Genomic DNA, 19564 nt, shown 5'->3' on the forward strand with positions numbered 1-19564 from the left:
CCTATGCCTCCCAGGTTCAAGTGATTCCCCTGCCTTACCCTCCTGAGCAGCTGGGATTACAGGCGCCCACCACCACACCCAGATAATTTTTGTATTTTTAGTAGAGACGGGGGAGTCTCACCATCTTGGTCAGACTGGTCTTGAACTCCTGACCTCATGATCCACCTGCCTCGGCCTCCCAAAATGCTGGGATTACAGGCGTGAGCCACTGCGCCTGGCCAGTTTACTTTTATTTATTATAATGAGTGTCACTATTTTTGGTAAATGGTTTAAAAATCTACCTTTTTAACATAAAAAAGATGTTTTAATTTTTGAAACCACCCCTCTAGGCTGGCAGGCCTGTGGCCTGCAACATGGCAGAGTTGAGATTCCAGGTCTCTGAGTCAGATGCTGGGATTCAAATCCTGGCTCCACCACGCAGTGATGAGTGGCCTTGGAAAGGGCTTAGTTCCTGTTTCCTCATTCATCCCTCACCTATTTCCCAGAGTTGTCATCAGGTCCAAATGAGATGAGGAGCTGAGAGCAGTGCTCGGCCTGGGGCATGAGCCTAGTACATCTCATTTGCAGCTGTTTTTGTCCTGACATCTCCTTAAACTCTGTCCTTCCTCGCCATCTGTACCAGCCACTCCCTCTTCTTGTCTCCCTGCCTGACTCTTCCCCTGCCTCTCCTGCCCTCCACCTGGGGGTGCTTAGCCCCTGTCCCTCTGCCATCCTCTCTCTGCATACATCCTTCAGGGGCAACAGCCAGCCTTCAAAGGGAAGTTCAGATCCCTCTGCCTGGCCATCTCTGCCAAAATCCACCTCATCTTTCACTGTGAGCAGAGTACGGCACGGGGTGGGGGGGGCATTTTACCCAATCAAAGCAAAAGACATACTAACACACCGACATCAGAGCCTCCCTGAGCCCTTGCTCCCTGCCACCTCCTCATCCCAGAAGGCCCCCCTGCCTCCCGCTGCCCATTTAACTCCCATCCCAGCTCACCACTCAGCTAAAGAAAGCCCCACTCACGAAGTCTTCTCCAGCCCACAGAATCTCTCTCTCCTCTGACGTTATCATCAGACCTGGGATTCTTTTTTCTTTAAAACATTTTTATTATGAAAAATGACAGACATACAAATACATATAATACAACAAAAAACATGTGCCCGGCATTTTTTTAGTTCTACTTTTTTATTTTATGAATGTTATACATCCACAAGGTTTAAAGAGTTACCTAATTCTACTGGGTTTGAAATTAAAAAACAAACCACCTGTAATCCCTTGCTTTCCGACCCCTCACCCATCCAGGCAGAGGCAACCACTCCTTAGAGGCAACTATTTCAATGCTTTTAGCTGATTCTTTCGATATTTACCTCCAAATCTCTTTAAAATGTGCTTATGTTGCTATGTCTTTGTTATTTCATTTTTGGCATTATCTATTGACTTTCCATTATCGAGCACGAAGATTTGGCTGTCTTTCCCCTCCTGCCATCACACGCACACTCCTCCTCTCTAACCTGATGACTTATGTATATTGCAATTTTTGTTAGATCAGTATTTACATGATTGTGACGGTAAAGATGCCATTCTGATACTAGATCCTTTATAAGTGATGGCTTTTTCCTCCTCTTTCTCAGGAACCTTGTAGATTCTTCTCTTCATGATGTTGCACCTTGGTGTGCGCTATTTTTTCACCATGTTGGACACTTGGAAGGTATTTTTAGTCTGAAAACTCATGTTCTTCTGGTCTGGGACTTTTCTTGAATTAGTTTACAACCTCCCCTCCTCTGTTTGGGTTTTCTTTCCTTCATATAGAGGACTTTCTGGACTGCTCCACTAATTTTCTTATCTTTTCTATTTTCTATCTCTTTGTCTTCTTTGTTCCGTGTATTAGTCCGTTCTCATACCGCTATTAAGAACTGCCCAAGGGCTGGGTACAGTGGCTCACACCTGTAATCACAGCACTTTGGGAGCCCTCAAGTGTGAGTCCAGGAGTTCAAGACCAGCCTAGCCAACATGGCAAAACCACGTCTCTACTAAAAATATAAAAATTAGCTGGGCATGGTGGCGTGCACCAGTAATCACAGCTGCTCACGAGGCTGAGGCAGAAGAATCACTTGAACTCAAGAGGCGGAGGTTGCAGTGAGCTGAGATCGCACCATTGCACTCCAGTCTGGGTAACAGAGTGAGACTCTGTCTCAAAATAAATAAACAAACAAACAAACTGCCTGAGACTGGGTAATTTCTAAAGGAAAGAGGTTTAATTGACTCACAGTTCAGCATGACTGGGGAGGCCTCAGGAATCTTACAATCATGGTGGAAGGTGAAGGAGAAGCAAGTACCTGCTTCACAAGATGGCAGGAGAGAGAAGTGCCAGCAAGGGAAATGCCAGACATTTATAAAACCAGATCTCGCGAGAACTCATTCACTATCATAAGAACAGCATAGGGGAAACTGCCCCAAGGATCCAATCACTTCCTACCAGGTCCCTCCCATGACACATGGGGATTATAGGAACTACAATTCAAGATGAGATTTGGGTGGGGACACAGTCAAACTGTATCATTCTACTTTCTGAGAGGCTTGTTTGAGCTCAACAATACCCCAAAATGAAGGCGTCAGCAGCAGCCTCAGAAGCAAAAGTTTTTCTACGATCTTCTCCTGCCATCTGTCTCTCAGTCCAGTTCTCCCTCAAGGCCAGCCACAGAAACAAGAATCCCTTTTCCCCAAAGCCAGCCATGAAACCTAAAACTATTACTCTCATTTTCCCTTTGCCTTTCTGTGTAAAAACTGGCCATAAAGAAATTATCTGACCTACCTTGTTTGATTGTAGGTTGCGACACCCCCTAATCCAGAGAGGGTCCTGATGCACACCCAATGGAAGGAATGCGTTCTCAGAGAGGCCAAGAAGAATCTGGACAGACAACCCTGCTGGGCTTCCCCACTCAGTCTATCGGCACTAGGTCAGACCCTCTTTCCTCCGATTGTATTTCTACATAGCTATCCATCCTCACCTTCTGCACATTACATTTTCTGCAAAACTCCAGAGATCTGATGGCTTTGGCCCCCACATTTAAACTTAATCCTCTAATGCTTCTATTGAAATTTTCAATTTCTCCTACTATATTTTTAATTTCTAAGAGCTCTTCTTTATTATTTTATATAGCATTTATTTCTTTTTTCTTTTTTTTCTTTTTTGAGATGGAGTCTCGCTCTGTCGCCCAAGCTGGAGTGCGATGGCGCAATCTTGACTCACTGCAACCTCCACCTTCCGGGTTCAGGCAATTCTCCTGCCTCAGTCTCCCAAGTAGCTGGGATTACAGGCACCTGCCATCACGCCTGGCTAACTTTTTGTGTCTTTAGTAGAGATGGGGTTTCACCATGTTGGTCAGGCTGGTCTTAAACTCCTGACCTCATGATCTGCCAGCCTTAGCCTCCCAAAGTGCAGGGATTACAGGTGCAAGCCACTTCGCCTGGCCCTATTTCTTATTTCATGCAATTATCATCGCTTATCTCTCTAAGGGTATTAATAATTGTTCTTCGTAAGTTTTCTTCTTCCTACATTGCACTTAACACTGTTCAGTTGCTTATGTCTTGTTTGTTTTGGTGCCTTTCACGTTGGTGACTTTCCCTCATTGTTAGCTTCTATGTGAGAGCTGGGAACTGAGTGTTAATTAGAAGCACCTAGTGGGTGTGGGACCTGTCTAACCATGAGATCCCTGTAGGGTGAATGGCTTTGTAGTTGGGGAACCTCTGATGTCTGTATCTTTAAATCTTTCCTCTTGAGCTAACCAGATTCCCCAGAAAAACACTCTTCCAGTCTTTGGCTTAAAAGGTAAAGGCGAGACTGCCAGCATTCTCAGGAAAGGGATATGGAGGTCTCACACTCTTATATGCATAAGTTCATTTTGAAGGCACCAAAAACCCAAAAGCAGACACAGAGAGAGATATGATCCATATGTTCCTTATCTGACTAAAGCACGGCTTTGTGTGAGTCAGCAGCCACGACCCTGCCCCCCTCCCACCCTCCAGGGAGGTCAACTGACCTTGGACACTGCGACATTCCAAGAAAATGACGGAAAGAAACTTCATCAGAACCTCCCATCTTTGAAGCCCTAAGCCCTTATTTTTTTAACCTTGTATAAACCTTTCACTCTGGCTGTCCAGCAAGGCACTCACTACTAACTGCTCCTGCACATCTGTCTTTTCTCCTGTTAGTCTGTCTAACGTCCATTCATTTGCAGGGCCCCAACTATACAGACCCAAGCTGGTAGAGCAGAAGTTTTTTTTTTTTCCAACAGTTTCATCTCTCTCCCTTTTTTCAACGTGGTATCTTCATCCTCAGCCTGGTATCCCCCAATCCAGAGATCCCGTTTTACCATTTCCAAGAAATGGCAGAAAACCTCAGTTTTCTGCCAGCATGGAGAAAGAGCAATTATCCACTGCTATAGTTTACTTTTTTTCTTCTTTTTGAGACAGAGTCTTGCTCTTTACCCAGGCTGGAGTGCAGTAGTGTGATCACAGTTCACTGTAACCGCCTTCTCCTGGGCTCAAGGGATCCTCCCATCTCAGTCTTCCAGGTAGCTAGGACTGCAAGTGTACATCACCACACCCAGCTAATTTTTTAATTTTTTGTAGAGAAGGGTCACACTGCCAGGTGCAGTGGCTCACACCTGTAATCCCAGCACTTTGGGAGGCCCAGGCAGGTGGAGCATGAGGTCAGAAGTTCAAGACCAGCCTGGCCAAGATGGTGAAAACCTTTCTCTACTAAAAATACAAAAATTAGCCAGGCGTGGTGGTGGGTGCCTGTAATCCCAGCTACTCAGGAGGCTGAGGCAGGAGCATTGCTTGAACTCGGGAGGTGGAGATTGCAGTGAGCTGAGGTCGTGCCACTGCACTCCAGCCTGGGCAACAGAGTGAGACTCCATCTCAAAAAAAAAAAAAAAAAATAGAGAAGGGTTACACTATGTTGCCCAGGTTAGTCTCAAACTCTTGGCCTCAAGTGATTTTCCTGCCTCTTATAAAACCTGACACTTATAAAACCATCAGATCTCATGAGAATTCACTTACTATCACGAGAACAGCATGGGGGAACCACCTCAAGGCTGAGATTTAGCCTCCTAAAGTGCTGAGATTACAGGCATGAGCCATTGTGCCCAGCCACTGCTATGGTTTAAATGTGTTGCCCAAGTTTCATGTGTTGGAAACAATCTTCACATTTATATGCTGATTGGAGGTGGGGCCTTTGGGAGATTATTAGGATGAAGTAAGGTCATCAGGGTGGGAATCCTTCTTCTTATAAAGCCACCAGTCCCCTCAGAGAAGAGAAACCTGAGCTGACATGCATGCTCCTGCCCTCTTGCCATGTAATGCCCTCCACCATATTATGACATAGCAAGAAGGCCCTCACAGAAACTGAACAGATGATGGCACCATGTTTTTGGACTTTCCAGCCTCCAGGGTTGTAAGAAATAAATTTATTTTCTTTATAAATTACCCAGTCTCTGGTTTTGCTTGTTTGTTTGTTTTTGAGACAGAGTCTCAGGCTGCAGTGCAGTGGTGCAATCTTGGCTCACTGCCACCTCTGCTTCCTGGGTTCAAGTGATTCTTCTGCCTCAGCCTCCCAAATAGCTGGGATTATAGGCACCTGCCACCACACTTGGCTAATTTTTGTAATGTTAGTAGAGACAGAGTTTCACCATGTTGGCCAGGCTGGTCTCGAACTCCTGACTTCAAGTGATCCACCTGCCTCAGACTCCCAAAGTGCTAGGATTACAGACATGAGTCACCAGGCCTGGTCTGGTATTCTTTTATAGCAACAGAAAACAAACTAAGACATATACGTACACAGATTTGGGGAAGTGACCTAATAATCAAACTTCTTGATTTTTAGCCAGGTCTCCTTATTTTATTTAATTTATTTTTATTTATTTGAGATGGAGTCTTGCTCTGTCATCCAGGCTAGAGTGCAGTGGTGCAATCTCCATCCACTGTAACCTCCGCCTCCTAGGTTCAAGCGATTCTCCTGCCTCAGCCTCCTCAGTAACTGAGATTACAGGTGCCCAACATCATGCCTGACTAATGTTTGTATTTTTAGTAGAGACAGAGTTTCACCATGTTGGCCAGGCTGGTCTCAAACTCCTGACCTCAAGTGATCCACCCGCCTTGGCATCCTAAAGTGCTAGGATTACAGGCATTAGCCACCACATCCAGCCCAAGGTCTCATTATTTTAGCTCCCTTCCTCACTCTACTTCCAGCAACAGTAGCGTCACCAGTGTCTGAGACTCTGGCAGAGTTTGGGGAGAAGGGTGGGAATTGGCTTTTTAGCCTGCCCCTCTTTCAGTTCAGGCTTCAGCTTTTCCCAGTCTGCTCAGTTTACTCATTCATTGCTTTACAGTTTCCAAACTTGTGCTGTTGTTGTCTTCTCTCCCATTATTTCTGGCACAGGGCAAACCCCAAATTGGGGCTCAGCCCAGGAGGCCACGTGGGTTCTTGGCTTTGTGCAGGAAGAAATTCAAGCACAGGAAGGAATTCAAGAGCAAGCAGAATAAAGTGAAAGGAAGTTTATTAAGAAAGTAAAGGAACAGGCGGGGCACAGTGGCTCATACTTGTAATCCCAGCACTTTGGGAGGCTAAGAAGGGTGGATACCTGAGGTCAGGAATTCCAGACCAGCCTGGCTAACACAGAGAAACTCCATCTCTACTAAAAATACAAAAATCAGCTAGACGTGGTGGCACGTACCTATAATCCCAGCTACTTGGGAAGCTGAGGCAGGAGAATCGCTTGAACCCAGGAGACAGAGGCTGTAGTGAGCCAAGATTGTGCCACTGAACTCCAGTCTGGGCGACAGAGGGAGACTCCATCTCAAAAAAAAGAAAGAAAGTAAACGACTAAAACATGATTATTACATAGGTATAGCAGCCTTTGTGGGCTGTTGGCTGGCTATATTTATGGTTATTTCTTGATTATATGCTAAATATGAGGTTGATTATTCATAAGTTTTCCAGGAAAGGGGCAGAGATTTCCCAGAATTGAGGGTTCCTCCTTTCAGACCATATAAGGTAACTTCTGGACATTGAGATGGCATTTGTATACTGCCATGGCACTGGTGAGAGTGCCTTTGGCATGCTAATGCATTATAATTAGCATATAATGGAGCAGTGAGGACAATCAGAGGTCAATTTTGTTGCCATCTTGGTTTTGGCAGGTTTTGACTGGCTTCTTTGCCACATCTTGTTTTATCAGCAGTGTCCTTGTGACATGTATCTTGTAAAACAAGTCCTGCCAAATTTCTATCTCATCTCTATCTTTGTGGGTTTCTGATTTTCAAAAAGTTCCTTTATTGTCACTTTAGGGTTTTCAAAAAGAACAAAATGAATTATGTGCATTCAATTCGCCATCTTTACCTAGACGTCTCTGTAAGGTCTTTTTGGCTGACTGCACCATGGACAGCATGGTAACCTCTGTGATCTGCACGTACACCTCTGGAGGAGTTCCTGGAAATAGAGAGTCTGAAGTAACTGGAAAACCACAAAAGAGAAGAATGACCAACACCTGCAGTGCCTAATTAACTTGAGACATTCTTCTATTGTTCCTTATTCCTGCCTCAACTGACAAGGCAATTGGACTTTGTAACCAACCTTGGTCAACCTCACGACTCCAGAACCTACGACCCTCTCCCAGCCTGCAAAAACCACCCTAAACTGTAACCTCTGTAACTTCCCACTGCCTACCCCAAACCTATAAAACCAACTCCTACTCCACCGCCTTTCATTGACTCTCTTTTCAGACTCAGCCCACCCACACCAGGGTGCTCACACCATGTTGCTCACACAAAGCCTGTTTGTGGGGGGCGTCTCTTCATTCAGAGTGCGTGTTTTAACAGTCTCCATCTGTATTCTACCTTTGAACTGATGGGCTTATGCCTTTTAATAAAATCCTTTTACTGTTATTTCCATGGGTTTTGGGGAGTATAATGGATGGGTTCAACTTGCCATCTTTAACTGAAACTGATTTGTTATTAAACTACTCTAGACATAAATGTCTATCTCTCCACTTGTAGCCCTTACTGTGGTGAGCTTAAGAAGAGTTTTCTGTTTTTGTTTTTGTTTTTTGCCTCAAAAGCCAGCACAATGGCTGTATACTAAAGACTTATAGCTGGACCTATGCTTTCATGTATTTAAACTAACTTCCCTTCTCCTTGACAAATGGGCATTCGAGAAATATTTACCAAGTATTTAGTAAGGATCTACTCTTTGCCAGGTAATATCCAGGCCCCAGGCACACAGCAGGGGTCAAATCTGACTGAGTTGCCGCTCACATGGAACTTGCATTCGGCTCTGTTAAAATATCTCCTAGGAGCTTATTACTTCTCAAGGCAACCCACCCCATCAGCTCCTGCTGAAAACTGGTTTCCCATTGCTTTCACCCACTGGTCCAAATTCCTCCTGGCAGAGGTTTCCCCCTTCTGTAAGACAGACCTCCAGTTAAGTAAAAATGATCTGTGATACTGTTTTCCTCATACCTTCCTTCAACCACTCATGGAGGCGTTCCAGCGCCTCCTCCCACAATGAAGTCACGAAGCACTCAGGACCCTCCCCCATTCTCTCCCTTCTTCTCTGTGAGTAAGAAAGTGGAATAAAGTAAAAAATAATATATTACTCTTTGTCCCAGGTTCCTGGCACAGAGTTTCAAAAACCCTCAGAAGCTCCTGAATGATGGGAATGTCTTTTGTTATTCATAATGAGCCCTTTTCAGCCACACCTGCGTTTATGCTAATGAGATGACTCACAGCAGATCCCCTAGACAGTTTCAGAACAGTCTGGTTCTCAGGAAAGCCAACCAAAGGACTAAAGAGTTGGAATTTTCAGCCCTTCCTCTCTCCCTTCCACCTCCAGGAAAAGATGGAGATGGATTCCAGTCACATGGCCAATGATTAAATCAATCATGCCTACATAATGAAACCTCAATAGAAACTCTGAACAACAGGGCTTGGAGAACTTCCTGGTTGATAAACATATTAATATTGGCATGCTAGAAGGGAGGCACACCCTGATTCCACCGGGACAGAAGCTTTTGTGCTTGGGACTCTTCCAGACCTTGCTGTATGTGCATCTTCATCTGGCTGTTCATTGATATCATTTACAATAAAATGGTAATTGTAAATATAATGCTTCTAGTGAGTTCTCTGAGTCATTCTATTGAGTTATCAAACCCAAAATGGGGGTGCAGAGGAATCCCCAACTGTATAGCTGGGCAGGCAGAAGTGTGGGTGGCTTGAGGACACTCAGGACTTGTAGTTGGTATCTAAAGTGAGGCAGTCTTGTGGGACTAAGTCCCTTAACCTGTGGGATTTGTGCTAACACCAGGTAGCTGATGTCAGAATTGAACTGAACTGAATTGAATTGAATTGAATTGAATTGCACCCAGTTGGTATCAGGGGACTAGTGTGGGAATGCAGAAAGTGAGCCTGCTGTGATGCCCTGCACTCCAGTATCTTTCCCTCTTGGCCTCATGCTCTCTGCCCAGCCAAAGAGGACTCCATTTCCCCCTGGAGCACCATCATTTGATGGGATAGGCCTGGGGCTCTGAGAAGAGCTTCCTTCCTTCCACACTTGTGGGTTCTGCGGTCTATGTTGCCCATTATTTCTCTGTTGGAAGGAAGGTCTACTTATCATCTCCATTGACTGTAAAACCCTTCAGAGTTGTCTTGGCTCCTATGAAATGTCCAGCTTAGGTATGGGCATTCAGGGGATGCTCAGTAATGTTGGTTGGCATGTGTTAGCTTGGCATACATTAATTTGCTCTTTAAAGAGATCCTGCCCCTCCTCCATGCTCCTTCCCTCTTCCAGGCTCCCATGAAAGCTTTCATGAGTGCTCAGAGGGTCCTCACTGGTATGAATTCTAAAAGCCCAAGTCTAAGTCTCGTTGGATTGGGAGGAACCCACGCGGATAAACCTCACACCTTCAGTTTTTGTTGGTTGTTTTTGAGGCTGTTGTTTTGCTTTACCGTGGAACATGCACCTGTATGTGCAGAGGTGGGGGTGGCTTGATGAGTGATATGCATGCTGATGTGTCTGGCCAGGCACCCCACTTCCTGCAAGACACGAGTAGGAATAACAACTCACATCTGCACATCCCTCTACAGACCTTCCTTCCCACCCTTGAGAGCATCCTCACAACCTGGTGTTTGTCTCTAACTCTAACAAACATCCCTATTTTACAGATGGGGAAAATAAGGCTAAACGAAGTTAGATGACAGCTAGCAAATGAAGAGGTCTCAGTTCTTCTGACTGCAGCTCTCTTGAGCTTTCCATTCCACCATTCTGTGACCCACCTGAGGGCGGAGGGGACCACAGTGGGTAGGCAGAGAGAAAGGTGCAGGATCCTCTTTCCCTGTCATCTCCCTTCTGTCCCTTATGCTGTAGCTCTTCCCTCACTGGCTCCAACACACAGAGCCAATTATGTGCCTCTGCAACGCATAGTTCAGCTGTGGGTGGGAATGGCAGACAAGAGCTAGAGGCTAAAAAGCATGTGCACCCATTGGCCAGCAGTCCACAGCATTGGGGTGGGAGGGGGAACCGCTGGCACTGGCTGCAACAATACCCTCCTTCCTCCCTTCCAGCCCTTTCCAAGCTTCTGCTCCTTGCAATTTGCTCTCCAAAACTGCCCCAACCAAGAGAGGCCACTTTTAGGCTGATTCAGAAAAGGACCAAGAGTGGGCTTACTCAATCCTTTCTGGACAAGGGGAAACTGACAAAGCTGCTTTCAGAAATCTCTGGGCCTGACTCTCTCAACCTTTTTTTTTTTTTTTTTTTTTGAGACAGAGTCTTGCTCTGTGGCCCAGGCTGGAGTGTAGCGGCATGATCTCTGCTCACTGCAACCTCCACTTCCTGGGTTCAAGAAATTATCCTGCCTCAGCCTCCTGAATAGCTGGGATTACGGGTATGTCCACCACACTTGGCTAATTTTTTTTTTTTTTTTTTGAGACAGAGTCTCGTTCTGTCACCCAGGCTGGAATACAGTGATCCCATCTCAGCTCACTGCAACCTCCACCTCCTGAGTTCAAGCGATTCTCATGCCTCAGCCTCCCTAGTAGCTGGGAATATAGACACCCATCACCACACCCAGCTAATTTTTGTAATTTTAGTAGAGACGGGGTTTCACTGTGTTTCCCAGGCCGGACTTGAACTCCTGGTCTCAAGTGATTTGCCCACCTCAGCCTTCCAAAGTGCTGGGATTACAGGTGTGAGACACCACACCTGGCCAGATTTTCTAATCTTAACCCCTGTGTCCAGTCCATCAATCTGGAGCAGGGAGTGGAAGTAGGGAAGGGCACTGGGACCACTTGTCCCACTGCCAGAGCCTCAGCCAGACCACCATATCTAATGGCAGAGTAAGTGCTTGTGACTTAGTGTTACTGTCAGAGGCTCTGAGACCAAGTGCTATCAACACTGATCTTGTTTTTACCAGAGAAGAAAGCCTAGAGTTGGATATAAAATGTCTTAGATTATTTAAATACGAATACTGTCTTTGTCTGTTTTGTGCTGCTCCCACAGAACACCTCAGACTGGGTAATTTATAGTGAAGAGAAATTTACTGGCTTATGGTTCTGGAGGCTGGGAAATCCAAGACTGAGGGGGCAGCATCTGGTAGGGCCTTGCTGCATCATAGCATGGCAGAAGGCATCACATGGGTGAGTGAGAGAGGGAGGATTGGGGGGAGAGAGAGAGGAGAGTGAAGGCAGAGAGAAGGGCTGATCTCCTCTTTTTATAAGGAACCCATTCCTGAGACAATGGACAAAGGCATTAATCCATTCATGAGGGCAGACCACTCATGGCCTAACCACCTCTTAAAGGTCCCGCCTCTTCCATTTTCCTTCCTTCCCTCGTTTTTTCCTTCCTTTCTTTCTTTTTGACAGAGTCTCGCTCTGTCGCCCATGCTGGAGTGCAATGGTGTGATCTCAGTTCAATACAACCTACGCCTCCCAAGTTCAAGCGATTCTCCTGCCTCAGCCTTCCGAGTAGCTGGGATTACAGGCACGCACCACCACGCCTGGTTAATTTTTGCATTTTTAGTAGAGATGGGGTTTCACCATGTTGGCCAGTCTGGTCTCAATCTCCTGACCTCATGATTCGCCCACCTCGGCCTCCCAAAGTGCTGGGATTAAGGAATGAGCCACCACGCCCGGCCTCTTTTTTTGTATTTTTTAGAGACAAGGTCTCACTGTATTGCCCAGGCTGGGGTACAATGGCACAATCATAACTCACTACAGCCTCAAACTCCTAGGCACAAGCCATCCTCCCACCTCACTCTCAGCCTCTTGAGTAGCTGAGAGCAGCTACCAGCTAATAGCCATATCACGAACACCCAGCTAAATTTTTATGTTTTTACTTTTTGGAGATGGGTTCTCATTATGTTGCCCAGGCTGGTCTCAAACCCCTGGCCTCAAGCGATTCTCCCACCTCAGCCTCCTAAGCAGCTGGAATTACAGGCATGAGCTACCGTATTAAGAGGCTCCCCTCTTAATATGGTTACAATAGCAATTATGTCTCCAACACATGCTTTTGTGGGGGACACATTAAAACCATTGCAAATACCTTCTGAAAGTTGACCTGAAAATTTACATAAGCTGTCACCCAGGAACTTATCTTTGAATGCAGGTGTAAATGACTATTAGAGATACTTTGCTGAAAACTGGGTGAGGAAGCAGAGAGCATGAGAATGTTAAGCCCCTTTAAAGAGCACAGAAAGGGTGTGGCACGGGAAGGGGGAGCTAGCTAGGATACTGAGGAAAGGCTGAGTCTTCACACACAGCTTGTTGAAGGTTTCCTCGGCACCCAGATCCCAGCCTTTTTCTTGAGATGTATCGAGATGACTTGGTGACATCCTCTGCCACCCTAACTTCCATCTAATCATGATATTTTCCCCACCTACATCATGTTTTAAGCCGAAGGAATATTTTTAAATGGATTCCTGTCGGCTCCCTCCAGCTTTCTCATCCTAGGGCCACTTTGATGGTCCTGCTCCGTGTGGCATGGGGGGCGATTCATCCACTGCTCTATAGGAGGAAGCTGGCAAGCTGGGCTTGGTGAAGGTTAAGTGTCACCTGGGCTGGGAGCTAAAGAGTAGACATTTTTTGATTTGAGAAGACATCTGAATGGGAGCAGACAGAAAAGGCATCCATCTCTTGATTTGTACAGGTGAACTATCTACACTGTGGCTTCACTGGGGGCAAATCTCCCACATTCATGTTGAAAGCATCCTCCCTTCTGTTTGTCCTCATACTTTCAAGAACTCAGAGGGACCCGTGCAATCTCAGTTCATGGAGTAAAAGGCAGTCACCTCTGGGAGAAGCTGGTGCGCCCATCAGACTGTCCTTGGCATGAGCAGTGACACCCAGCAAGCTGATGGGAATCAAGGTAGGGACCCCTTAAATTCTTCTATATCAACCCTCAAAGGAGGTGCTTCATTCCAGCCTTCTGGGACCCTGAGTCCCAGATCACTCAGGCCTACCCGGGGTCAGACCTCCAGCACCTCTTCATCTCAATGCTCCACTGAGGCAATCATTTGGACTATGAAGAGAGAATCAGGGCCACTTCACAGCTTAGAAAATGTGGTTTCTGGGCCCTCACCCGCCTCACGGGCTAAAAGCCACACTTTGCTCTTCCTAAGGGATCTTCAGAATCAGAATGGCAGAGCTGAATGGAAGAGACCCCAGACCCTGTGCGCTGCAGTCAGAGCCCAAGGCCAGGGCACTTGCCTTAGTCACACAAATGTTCAGCAAAAGCCAGGGTGCAGCCCTAGTCCCACCCTCCCCCACCAGGGGTCCTTCCAGAACTGCCACCTGAACAGGTGGCTGCTCCGATGCTGGTCCTTGGCAGTGGGGCCCCAGCCGGACTGAGGGTGCCCTCAGTGTGGTGGACACCCACCACACTCCCTGCGGGAGGCAGGGGGGAGGGGTCCGCCCGAGCTCTAGCTTGGTATGGGGGGCTGTCGCAGCCTGATCACGTCTCCGCCTCCCTGGCTGGGCTGGCTCGTCCCCTGCTGCTCCATGGCAGCTGTCTGCCGCTGATTGCCATGTTTGCAGCTCCTTTCCTTGTTTGGAAAGATCTGGAGGCAGGTGAGGCTGCCGGAAAAGCGCGACTGACAGGTTGTGATCTGCCAGTTTCGGCGCCGGGCTCGGAGCTCCAAGCAGTCTGGGGAAGGCTGTCCGTCTGCTGGAGGCTGCGCTCCGCCTCCGCGCCCCGCACGCCCCCGTCTCGCGGACCGGGTGCCGGCCCCTTCCCCCCGGCCCCGCAGGTCCCCCAGGGCCGCCAGACCCCAGCCAGAGTCTCCCGGCCCTCCCCTCTGGCCTCAAGAGACCCCTAAACAGACCCCCAGCCCCACGAGTGTCCCTCCTCCAGGGGCAGTGCTTCCTGGGGTCTGACTCAAATCCCCGGCCCTGGCGCAACGCCGCGTCTCCGTAGGAAGGAGCATTGTGCCGTCGTGCCGGTTCCTTCCCGCGCACTTGGAGGGACCCACCTAGCGATCAGTCACGCTGGCATTTTTCTCTGAGCCGACAAGGCAATTTGTGAGGAGCGGGGCTTTCTCGCCGGTAGGATGCTAAGTGGGAGCAGAGGAGGTGGGCGTGGGGGACGTTCTAAAGAGACACCCAAATTAAACATCCAATCTGCCATGTCCTGTGTCACTCAACGCGATTCATCTTCTCCCCGGCTCCCGCTGGGACGGCTCCCAGAGGCCCGAGGACGTGGAGCTGCGGTCGTTGGCGGCGCGTCGCCTCCTCCACGGAGAACAAACGGACGCCCCGCGGCCCCCGCCCCACCGCCGCTCCCAGAGCCTGCGCCCCTGCTCTCCACCGCCCCGAGCCGCTGCGGAGGGATTCGGAGGAGACAATGGGCGGGAGGAGGGGCTTAGGGGTTTCTAGACGCCCCCCTTCTTCCAAGATCTGCCTTAATAACTCAGCAGGGGGCTGGGCCGGAAGCTGAGGGTCTGTGCGTGGCTGAGTTTGCACATTCCAGAACGTAGAAGGGGCTCCCATACTGCCTTCTAGGCCCGGCGTGCTGCGCTCCTGAGTTGGAGTCCTACTCCATCCAACCAGTTGTGGCCAAGCCTGCCATTCCTGCATTCAGGTCAAGGAGGAGGGGCGGAAGCTCAGAGGATGTAGCTCTCAGCTTGTCACTTTTTTTTTTTTTCTTTTTTTTTTTTTTTTTTTTTTTTTGAGGCAGACTCTCACTCTGTGGCCGAGGCTGGAGTGCAGCAGCGTGATCTTGGCTCACTGCAACCTCTGCCTCCTGGGTTCAAGCCATTCTCCTGCCTCAGTCTCCGGAGTAGCTGAGATTACAGATGCACGCCACCACACCTGGCTAATTTTTGTATTTTTAGTAGAGGTGGGGGTTTCATCATGTTGGCCAGGCTGGCCTCGAACTCCTGACCTCAGGTAATCCACCCGCCTCAGCCTCCCAAAGTGTTGGGATTACAGGCGTGAGCCACCGCGTCCGGCCTGCAAATGGCTTTTTGATGAACCCCATGTTTGCAGTGTTGCTGCTCAAGGTCCTAAGACTCGCTGGAGAACGTCCCCACTCAGCCAGGATGAGGCGCTCTGTCCAGGTTTGGGAGGCAAAAACATATCCCAGTGAAAAACCAAAGGTGACTTGGCCTCAGAAGACCAGGGAGGAGAGAGAAGGGAGGCAGATCCTAGGAGTCCTGGCTCCCAGTTCCCAAAGGCTCACAGCTGGCTAATGGCTACTGCAAGTGGGTTACCTGCAGCTCACCTCACAGGTCCCACCTCTCCCCAAGTCTAAGGATTAGCAGCCCTGGCTCTCCAGAGCTCATCGGTCCATCCTTGCTGCGTCCAGAGCAACCTGCCACTAGACAGGCCGCCAGTACCTGAGCAAGAGAAGAAGGGTGGGGAAACCAAGCAAAAACGAAGCATGAAGCTGGGTTTCTTTTAAGATCCTGGTTTGTGGCCAGGTAAGAGGAGGAGCGAATACCACACTGGATTGTGGAGTCCGTCGCCCAGAATGGCAGCAACATATCTTTGGCTCTATACGTCTTGTGCTGGCTTCTCGTCTCTGCTCTGACACTAGTTTTCTCTGTGAATTGTAGAATATGACTGTAGGGGACCAGAATATGCCACCCTAAAATATGCCTCTCTGGCATATGGATTATTTTGAGTTGATTATTTTGAGAAACTGCAGACACAGGAGAAACTGAAACAGAGTAGAAGTTACCCTTTGGTAAGGGAAATTTACATTTATAAAGGAAATCTCCATTTGTAAGGATGTCTCCTGCTCTGTGCCAGAGAGCGAAGGATGTCTCCAAATCACTAGAGACTTAGCGATGGATAAGGCACTGACTTTAATATGCAGAGCAAACCTTACCCTTGTTTACTATGCTTTTCCTGATCACCTCCCCGTAACTGGCCTCATTCATACCCTTCTTTCTTTGTTTCAGCTGAAGATGGTATTTCAGCCTGAATTCTAAGCCACCTCTTGAGATTTACTCCTTTTCCCCTGGGTATCTCCCATGTATACACGAAGTATAGAGGTTAATAAACTTCTGTGTGTTTTTCTCTTGCTAATCTGTCTTTTGTTACAGGTGTTCCAGCCAATGAACCTAAGAAGGGTAGAAGGAAGAGGTGTTTTTCCTCCCCCACAGAATCTGGATGACGCAGCAGCTCCTGTCTTCCTGTTTCCTGTATCTAAACAAGGACTTCGAATATTGATGCCTGAGGGTTTTTCCAAATTCTTTTCTCCCTGAACTCCCTCTGGGCCCCTGCCTCTTGGTGTGGGGCAGTAGAGAACAGGATGAGAAAAGAAAAATAACTCAGAGCAGTCGAAGCTATGCAAAAGTTATCAGGCCCTGAGAGACAGGAGTTTGGGAATTCAGTCATACACATCTCTCCTCAAACTCCACCCAGGCCCAGAATTGTCCCAGGGCATTCTGTACCTGACTAGCTGCCTCACCCATTCTCTTCAGGTTCCTAAATTTGTGATACAAATACTAGCAAATGACCTATGAATAGCTTGTGTTGTTGTTGTTGTTATTGTTGCTTGTTTTTTAGAAAGAGGGTCTCACTCTGCTGTTCAGGCTGGAGAGTAGTAGCATGATCATTGCTTACTGAAGACTCAACTTCCTCTGCTAAAGCAATCCTCCTGCCTCAGCCTCTGGAGTAGCTGGACTACAGCCAGGTACTACCACACTCAGGCAATTTTTTTTCTTTTTTTTTTTTTTTGTTTTTTGAGACTGAGTCTCACTCTGTCACCCAGGCCGCAGTGCAATGGCACGATCTTGGCTCATCACAACCTCTGCCTCCCAGATTCAAGCAATTCTCATGCCTCAACCTCCCCAGTAGCTTGGATTACAGGTGTGCGCTATCACGTCTGGCTAATTTTTTGTATTTTTAGTGGAGACAAGGCTTTGCCATGTGGCCCAGGCTGGCCTTACCCTCCTGGGCTCAAGCAGTCCTCCTGCCTCAGCCTCCCAAAGTGCTGGGATTACAGGCATGAGTTGTTTTTTTTTTTTGAGAGACAGGGTCTCACTCTGTTGCCCAGGTTATCTTAGTGTAGATTGTTGGTAAACTACCTGTGAACTGCCTCTTCTTTTCTTTTGAAAACCCACTTGTAACTGCTGCTGATTCAAGCTTATGTTCATGGCAACTTAAATCTATGCTTCTGGGTGCAGTCTTCAAACGTGGTGCAAACAAACTCCCTTCTTTTTTTTTTTTTTCTTTTGAGACAAGTCTCATTCTGTCACCCAGGCTGGAGTGCAGTGGCACAATCTTGGCTCACTGCAACCTCCGCCTCCTGGATTCAAGCAATTCTCCTGCCTCAGCGTCCTGAGTAGCTGGGATTAAGGCGCACACCACCACGGCCGGGCTAATTTTTGAATTTTTAGTAGAGATGAAGTTTCACCATGTTGCCCAGGCTGGTCTCAAACTCCCCACCTCATGATCCACTCACCTCGGCCTCCCAAAGTGCTGGAATTACACGCATGAGCCACCACGCCCGGCACAAACTCTCTTCTTATATTAATTTTGCCTCAGAAGGGAATCCTTGAAGTCAGTGACACCAGGACGCCTCAGTTGCAAATTCCTTGTCCCTTCATCCTTAGAAGTGGGCCAGGAACCTCTCTCTGTGCCTACTTGAGCTTGGGAGCTTGCCTGACTTAAAAAAAAAAAAAAAAGAAGAAGAAGGAGGAGGAGGAGGAGAGAAAGAAAAAAGAAGTGAGCTGATACTTGTCAGACTGTGAGACCTGACCTTTGCTTTGGAAAATTAGTCCCGGAACGTCATCATTCTCTGTAAACCTCTCCTGGGTGACCACCGAGGAGCTGGGAGCATCTTGCCCCCAGCATGTATTTTGGCTCCAAGAGAGGTAGTGAGTTGCTCAACACTGGTGGTGGCAAATCAGGGCCAGAGACAAGGCACCCCATCTCCCAAGCCAGATGCTTCTTTTGCTGTGTTGTAACTGCAATAGGTCCATTGCCTGATGCATGCAGCCAGTCAGCATGGAATTGCCCAGTGGGTTCTTCCTGCCTGCTGCACAGACAAAATTGATTCACTGATACTGTGGTGCCATGTGGGAGAACTGGAGTTATCGCTCAAATCAAACTCCTTGAAAGCTTGAAGGTTAGGATTTTTCAAGGATAGTTTGGTGGGCAAGGGACTAGGGAATGGGTGCTGCCGATTGTTCAGGGATGCAGTCGTAGTGGAAAACTGTCCTCATGCACTGCATCTGCCTCTGGTTGGGGTGAGGGCGCAGGACTGGTTGAGTCATGAGTCATAAGTTCAGGTGGGCTCAGTTGGTTGCCAGAAGGCAGAAGTCTGAAAAACATCTCTGAAGACTAGTCTTAGGTTCTGGGACCGGTAGTGGTGTTATCTATAGGAGCAATCAGGGAAGTCACAAATCTTGTGACCTCTGGCCACAACTCCTTAGCAATAAGAGATTAGGGAAACTATGCCCTACATTTAAGCAGAATTCAGGCCCCTCCAATATTTCTAATCTTACGGCCTTCTGTTAGTCTTACAAAGGCAGCTTCGGCCCCCTAACAAGGAGGAGATGAGTTGTAGAGAGGGACTATTATCATCCTTGCTTCAAAGTTAAACTGTAAACTAAATTCCTCCCATGGTTAGCTTGGTCTGTGCCCAGGAATAAGCCAGGACAGCCAGCTTGGGGGGCTAGAAGCAAGATGGAGTCAGCCATGCGAGACTTCCCTCACTGTCATAATCTTTGCAAAGACAATTTTATTTTATTTATTTATTTACTTTTGTTTTATTTTTTGTTTTTTTGAGACGGAGTCTTGCTCTGTCGCCCAGGCTGGAATGCAGTGGTGTCATCTGGGCTCACTGCAACCCCTGCCTCCTGGGTTCAAGTCCATTCTCCTGCCTCAGTGTCTTAAGCAGCTGGAATTACAAGCGTGTGCCACGATTCCCAGCTAGTTTTTGTATTTCTAGTAGAGACAGGGTTTCACCATGTTGATCAGGCTGATCTCGAACTTTTGACCTCGTGATCCGCCCACGTCAGCCTCCCAACATGTTAGGATTACAGATGTGAGCCACCATGCCCAGCCACAAAGGCAATT

The sequence above is a fragment of the Sapajus apella genome, unplaced genomic scaffold (genome assembly GCF_009761245.1).
Source record: "Sapajus apella isolate SASKATOON/1434 unplaced genomic scaffold, GSC_monkey_1.0 scaffold16, whole genome shotgun sequence".
Taxonomy (NCBI): domain Eukaryota; kingdom Metazoa; phylum Chordata; class Mammalia; order Primates; family Cebidae; genus Sapajus; species Sapajus apella.